This window comes from Alosa alosa, chromosome 11 (genome assembly GCF_017589495.1).
Source record: "Alosa alosa isolate M-15738 ecotype Scorff River chromosome 11, AALO_Geno_1.1, whole genome shotgun sequence".
Taxonomy (NCBI): domain Eukaryota; kingdom Metazoa; phylum Chordata; class Actinopteri; order Clupeiformes; family Clupeidae; genus Alosa; species Alosa alosa.
The window spans coordinates 30899121-30906702 of NC_063199.1; the positions used below are offsets into that span (position 1 = coordinate 30899121).

Here is a 7582-nt window from a genome sequence, read left to right on the forward strand (position 1 = left end):
TGAGGCTTTCAGTAAGGTGAGAGCCACACAGCTGCCACCTCATCGCCGTTGGGACTGCTCGATTGACCTCTTGCCAGGGGCTCCGCTGCCACGTTCCCGGGTCTACCCCCTATCTGCCAAGGAGACGAAAGCCATGCAGGAATATGTGGATGAGGCTCTGAGACAAGGTTTCATTCGGCCTTCGACTTCGCCTGTGTCAGCAGGGTTCTTCTTTGTGGAAAAGAAGGATTGTGGGTTGCGCCCATGTATTGATTACAGAGCCCTCAATGACATCACTATAAAGTATCGTTACCCACTTCCTTTAGTCCCACTGGAACACTTTGTGGGGCCCGATGCTTTACCAAGTTGGACTTGCGGAGCGCATACAACCTGGTGAGGATACGGGAGGGTGATGAATGGAAGAAGGCATTCTCTACTACCACTGGTCACTACGAATACCTTGTGTTACCCTATGGGTTAGCCAATGCTCCATCTGTGTTCCAGTCATTTGTCAAGACATGCTCCGAGACATGCTGCATACATTTGTTGTTGTTTATTTTGATGACATTCTGGTATACTCAGAGAATCTCCATGGACATGTCCAGCATGTGAGGGCAGTACTTACCAGACTGCTTGAGCATCGCCTATTTCTCAAGGCTGAGAAATGTCTCTTCCATCAGTCTTCCATGTCTTTTCTAGGCTATGCGCTGAGCTACCAGGGTGTGTGGATGAATGAGGAGAAGGTGCGAGCCGTTCTGGACTGGTCGAGCCCCAGGACTAAGGAGCTTCAGAGATTTCTGGGCTTTTCAAACTTCTACCACAGGTTTATTCGAAATTTCAGTTCTGTGGCAGCGCCCCTAACTTCCCTCCTGAAAGGTTCTCCTCGTTGTTTTACCTGGACACCAGAAGCAGAGGAGGCAATCAAAGCACTCAAAACTAAATTTACATCAGCCCCATTGCTAAAGCATCCAGAGCCTGCACTTCCATTTGTGGTAGAAGTGGATGCCTCTGAGGTGGGAGTCGGAGCCATTCTTTCTCAGCGTCAAGGTAACCCTGCTAAACTTTCCCCATGTGCTTACTTCTCCAGGAAATTGTCCCAGGCGGAGAGGAATTATGACTTTGGAAATGGGGAGTTACTGGCCATCAAGCTTGCAATTGAAGAGTGGTGCACAACATCCTTTTGTAATATATACGGATCACAAGAATCTTGAGTATATACGTACCGCCAAGTGTCTCAACACCCGACAAGCCAGATGGGCCCTATTTTTTACCCGTTTTCAGTTCACCATTTCGTATCGTCTGGATTCAAAGAATGCCAAGGCTGACTCACTCTTTCGTATGTTCGACACAGAATGGCGCTCTGCCACGCCGGAACCTATTGTCCCACCAACATGTATTCTGGCTCCAATACGGTGGGATCTGGAGAGGGAGATCCGGGAGGCCGCAGCTCATGACCCTCAACCGTCTGAATGCCCTCCGGGCAAGGTCTATGTACACAAGACGCTGCAAAGTCGTCTCGTAACCTGGGCACACACACATCTCTAGGCACAGGCCATCCTGGCACCACACTCACCCAACAGCTGCTGTCCTCTCAATACTGGTGGTCAACCCTGAACAAAGATGTCCAGACTCATGTTCAGTCGTGTAGGGTTTGTGCCCAATCTAAGGTTCCTCGACATTTACCTGCAGGGACCCTGGAACCACTTCCGATTCCTCAGCGTCCTTGGACTCACCTCTCCATAGACTTTGTCACTGATCTACCTCAGTCTGAGGGTAATACTACCACTGATCTACCTCAGTCTGAGGGTAATACTACAATTTTAGTCATAGTTGACAGATTTTCCAAGGGTTGTTGTCTTGTTCCTCTGCCTGGTCTCCCTACAGCTCTCCAGACTGCTGAGGCCCTTTTCCACCATGTCTTCCCACGTTTTGGCCAACGTTTGGGGCACCCAGTTTACCTCACAGGTTTGGCGGGCCTTCATGGAGAGGCTGGGGGTCACAGTGAGTTTGACCTCGGGCCATCACCCACAATCTAATGGCCAGGTGGAGAGGTTGAACCAGGAGATCGGACGGTTCCTCAGATGCTATTGTGGGGACCGTCAGAACGACTGGTGTAGATTTCTTCCCTGGGCCGAATATGCTCAGAATTCATTAAATCATTCTTCTTCTTCGGCCTGACGCCTTTTCAATGTTTTTTGGGTTTTCAACCACCTCCCTGGAACCCATGTAGTACAGAGGTACCAGCTGTGGAGGAGTGTTATGCTTGTAGCAAGAATGGCTAACGTTCACTTACAGAAGGCCGTGAAGAGACCAAGAAGGCAGCTGACCATCACCGCCGAGAGGCCCCAACTTACCTACCGGGCCAGAGGGTGTGGTTGTCCACAAGGGACATCAATCTCCGCCAGCAATGCAAGAAACTCGGACCACGCTTCATTGGGCCTTTCAAGATCCTGAAACAGATTAACAGGGTAACAATACGCTTGCAATTACCTCCTCATTTTAAGGTCCTTCATTTCATGTCTCCCTCCTCAGGCCGGTAGTTCCAGGTCCACTGCAGGAGGCAGAGCCCCTGGACACTCCACCTCCGGTCCTTGACATTGATGGGGAGCCGGCATATGCTGTGAGGGCACTTTTGAATTCAAGACGGAGAGCCGGACGACTCCAATATGTCGTTGATTGGGAAGGGTATGGTCCCGAGGAGCGATCTTGGGTCGCGGACGAGGACATCTTGGACCCCATGCTCAAAGCGGAGTTCCACCGAAGACGCCCTGACCGTCCCACTCCACAAACCCGAGGTCATCCCCCTGGTCCACGTTCTAGAGCATCTGGAGATGCTCGTCAAAAGGGGATTGTCACATCCACGCTATCCCAGCCCTCTGTTCCAGCTCCAGTCCCTGCAGCTACTCCAGTCTGGCTTCCTGCCCAGCCAGCATATGCAGATCCAATCCCTGCAGCTACTCCAGTCCGGCTTCCTGCCCAGCCAGCATATGCAGATCCAATCCCTGCAGCTACTCCAGTCCGGCTTCCTGCCCAACCAGCATATGCAGATCCAATCCCTTCATCCTCCCCAGAATTTTAGTTTGCCTTCATTAGTGTCCCGCCTTGTTCAGTGCCCACCTGTTTCCAATCCTAATTAAGTTCCTATTTAAACCCTGGACTCTCAGTGTGTGTTGTCGATTATTATTTGTAGATTCAGCGTGAAGCTCTGTGAAAAGAATACCTTTGTCGTGTTTGCCCACTGTGGCCTTTTGATTTGTTTAAGTAAAGTAACGCCTTCAGCGTCTGCATCCTCAACCTCGTTTTCAAGTCTTTGTTAGTGATAACCATGTGAGGGGGTGAAATAAAACAATAAAACATTGAGACCTTTGAGACCATTCAACAGCACAGTGGGTAGGCTAATAACAAATTCAACACGTCAACTGGTTGCTATGGACTCGTCACTAGGCTTCCTCAGACATTGTAGGCCTATATTTTAGCATGGCCAAACTGCCAAAGTTGAACAGAGAAAGCAGCTCCGTCTTCTGGCGTGAACATTGTGACATGACACTTCACTGCTTGACACTACCCCATGGAGTAATATCGCACGTTAACAATGGAGAGAACCTTTCAGAAATTACATTACATTACATTACATTTGACTGACGCATTTTTTAACCAAAGCGACTAACAACATGGTAACAGTTAAGTTTTAAAGCAATTCTCTCAACAATTTAAAAACGGTAGAGTACAGTAAGAGTAAGTGCATCAGTGAGTGATGTTTTTAAAGAGTTGAGTGTCAGTTCAAGACAGGTGGTAAGTGTTAATCACGTGTGTGTCATCAGGTGGAAAGGACAGATAGAGCTGTGTGTCGTCTGCATAGCAGTGGTATGAGAAGCCATGTGAACGGATAATCTGTCCCAAGGAGGTGGTGTAGATAGCAAAGAGAAGGGGGCCCAGCACTGAGCCCTGGGGGACCCCTGTGGTGAGATGGTGAGGTGCAGATAGATGACCAAGCCATGATATGTTAAACGAGCATCCTGTGAGGTAGGATTCAAACCAGGAGAGAGCAGAACCGGAGATTCACATGTTAGAGAGTATAGAGAGAACGATGCCGTGATTAACCGTGTCAAAGGAAGCCGATAAGTCAAGCAGAATGAGTACTGATGACCGAGCATTCACCCTGGCTTCTTTTAAGGCTTCTGTTACAGACAGCAGAGACGTTTCGAGAGTGGCCGCTTTTGAACCCAGACTGATTTGGATCCAGAAGGTTGTTCTGTGAAAGGAAGTCAGAGACCTGTTTGGAGACTGCTCGTTCAATGGCTTTGGATAGGAAAGGCAGGAGTGAGACAGGGCGGTAGTTCTCGACTTGAGCAGGAAATTATTGTAGCCTAGTATGGTATGGAGACTGCTTTGGCATCGACCGGAAAGCGCTTGCAGATGGTAGGCTAGTGAAAACTGCCCAAGGCATCACCGGTTCCTCACTCTGCATCCCAGTGACAACCAGCCAACTAAGACCCCTCCCCCCTTTGCTTTACTGTTTATGCACTACAATGGTATTGTTACCACACTGCACATAGCTGTACTGTACATATCTGTCTATACTGAATATCCATATTTATTCTATTTTCTTATAATATATTCTGTTAATGCACTGCATCTATATTATTCTTCCTACTACTCCTAATGTTAGTGCTACTACATTGCAGATATCTCTACGTGTTGGACATATTGTTCATACTACATAGCCATATTTATTCTGCACTTTAAAGGTTGCTAATACACTGCACATATTTATATTTAATTTATATTACTGTTAACCACCTGTAAACCAACTGTATACTGTCTACACTGCTCTATATATCTTGTCCTGTCTATGCACTACCTGTCTATACTTTGTATATCACATTGCACTTTTCTGCTGTTTTGCACTTCTGGTTAGACGCAAACTGCATTTCGTTGTCTTTGTACTTTGTACTCTGCACAATGACAATAAAGTTGAATCTAATCTAATGAATGGACTCATGAGATCTTTATTATTCATTCATCTATTTGACCCATCCTATTAACCATTTAGGGGGCATAAAGATGTTTTCTGATGAAATATGAAACCAGAGAATGGTTGTGACTGGGGTGTCCCAGCAGTCTGATACATGTCTTAAACATGATCGATCGTTGTTGTGAACATTTCTGTGTGGCACTTGGATCACTAATGATGGCCACTAGAGGGGTGCATGCCCTCCTTAAGATGGCTCTTCCCTATATAAGGGGGGGATGGGAGGGAATGATGAGTGCCACTGATTGTCAGCACCTGTGTGCTGCTGCTCCTCAGACCAAGCGTGCAACCAGCCAAAGGAGGTTGCTGGTTTTCTCCTTGCCTGGAGGTATGTTACTAGGCCTCTTTTGTTCTCTGTTTGTGGAGAGGTTGTGAACTGTTTTTAGAAGTTGTTTTATCTTGTAACCGATGTAAGCAGATGTAGACTTTGTCCGGTTGTTTGTATGTGAGTAATTTCAGCATCTGCAGGTATTTGAAATTTAATCTGTTTAGTTTCTGCATGTTAACCTTTTAGAGGATATGTTACTGATGTTACTTTTGTCTGTTTGTAGAGACTACGGGGGATCTTTGGCCATTGCTTCTGGGAGGATGGCAGCGTAGAGGCTTTGTTGTGGCAATCGCTGTTCCTCTTGTGTTCTTTTGTCTTTTCTTTTGGTTATATGTGATTGTGTATACATATGCTTGAGTTTTTCTTTCTGCTAGCCAGCAGTGGTGGTAATTGCTGATAGATGGATCAGCTTGTGTGAGTTACATGAACTACTACTTTGTTTGTAACCCCCCCTGCTCTGTCTCAAAGTGGATGATTAGAAGCTGTGGTTGATTTAGCTAACTGTGGGGAAGGCTTACTAAATGTTGCATGTGCTCTCAAACGGTTCCCCATGAAATACATGTGAAATAAATTATATTTATGTTATCTACTTCTTGGGTATCATTCCTAGAATTCTAGTAATTCCCATTTAACACTGGTCAGACTACATCTTTGAGGCTGAATTTGCCTAAAAGTGAAGCCCAGCCATGTGAAGGTCACGGAATGAGTCTGCATGCAGAGCAGGGTGAGTGGCCACTCTGTTCCCTGGTATTGATGTAGTAAAGGGCCCGGGTCATTTGCATGTGATTATACTGACGTCATCCCTTTCACTTGGCGCCTGTGGCCATGAAAGGTATATTTAAAATATTTAGGGGAACTGAGAACTGAGAAATATTATTCCTTGATAGAGTAAGTGTGTGTGCGTGCGCGCATGGTTAGTTTGCTTCTTGTGACATTGTCATACTCATGGTGGTGTGTGTCTGTGTGCTTGTATGTCTGTGTCTAACAACACAAATAGTGTTCATAGTATTTCTGGGTGTGTTCAAAAGTGGACATTATCTATTGAACTAATCAAACGTGTGTGTGTGTGTGTACAGTACATCGACCCATCCGGTGAATTTCCTCCATGATTCAGATCAGATTCTCATTTACACATTGTACAGTGTTGATAAGCCCATTATCATTAATCGACAGGATGCCTGGAAAGCCCAGAGTACCAGGGCATCCCCCTACCCTTCCCCCACTCGGATGAGCCCTGCACCCTAACACCCACCCACACACACACACACACAGAGACAGTGCTCTCATTGAATATTACTTACAACACATAGGCATACACACACACTCCTTTGGACTGCTGATTTGCAAAGGAAAGTAACAAGGCGAAAATACAGCTGCCACTGTCTAAATACAAACATCATGGTCACACTGCAACTATTTTTATTCATGTGGCTGTCACTGTGTTTGCGTATCGGTGTGTGTGTGTGTGTGTCTGAGCGAGAGAGAAAGAGTTTGACTGTGTATGTGTGTGTGTGTGGCTTATCACTTCTTTTTCACTTGAAAAAAAGGGTGTGAAGAAATGTGACCAAATGAAGGCCAGTAGATTCCTCTAACTTAACACGATTCTCTAACTTTTCCGTACACTTTCCGTCAGTGTCATTACAATGCCCATTTTGAAGAGAATAACACCTTTGTGATGAAACACAGAAAGACTTGTGGAAGAGAAAAACAGAGGAAGTAAGAGAGGGAGAGAGAGTGACAGATAGACAGAAAGGGGGAACAAACCCTAACCCATAGTGTGGTGCACTGAACTCTATAACTCCCTGTGCAGCTGAAACTGAGCTTGAGACTGTTCACTTTCAGTGAAAGAGAGTGTATGTAAATGTTTTACTGGTCATTTTGTTTATTATAGCTGCCTGTGTGTGTGTGTGTGTGAGAGCAGCGTGTGTGTATGCGAGCAGTGGAGTTAAGTGGCACCCACTTAAAATGCATCACCATCTCCGTATACCTACTTAAAATAGGCAAGGATACATATTAACAAATAGAGTTTATCAACCTCTTAAGTTTATCCACATTTTAAAAGAGTTCATTCACCTATTGCAACTTTTAATATTCAAAAATCATTATATTAGCCACATTATTATCTACATTCACAATATGTACACTCATCAACACTCTAGGAACCATTAAATACCATTGGTATTGTTATAGACATTGGACAATAGCCTAACCTCCACCATCATCAAACATGTTCTGAATGTCTT

General features: G+C 45.6%; 1 long non-coding RNA gene across 1 annotated transcript; it reads left to right on the plus strand.

Annotated features, from left to right (window-relative positions):
• Positions 1 to 5252: 5252 nt before the first annotated feature.
• LOC125303204 lies at positions 5253 to 5926 on the plus strand. Its single transcript, XR_007195029.1, has 2 exons — positions 5253 to 5339; positions 5563 to 5926. It is a non-coding gene; the product is annotated as an uncharacterized LOC125303204 (long non-coding RNA).
• The last annotated feature ends 1656 nt before the right edge of the window (positions 5927 to 7582 follow it).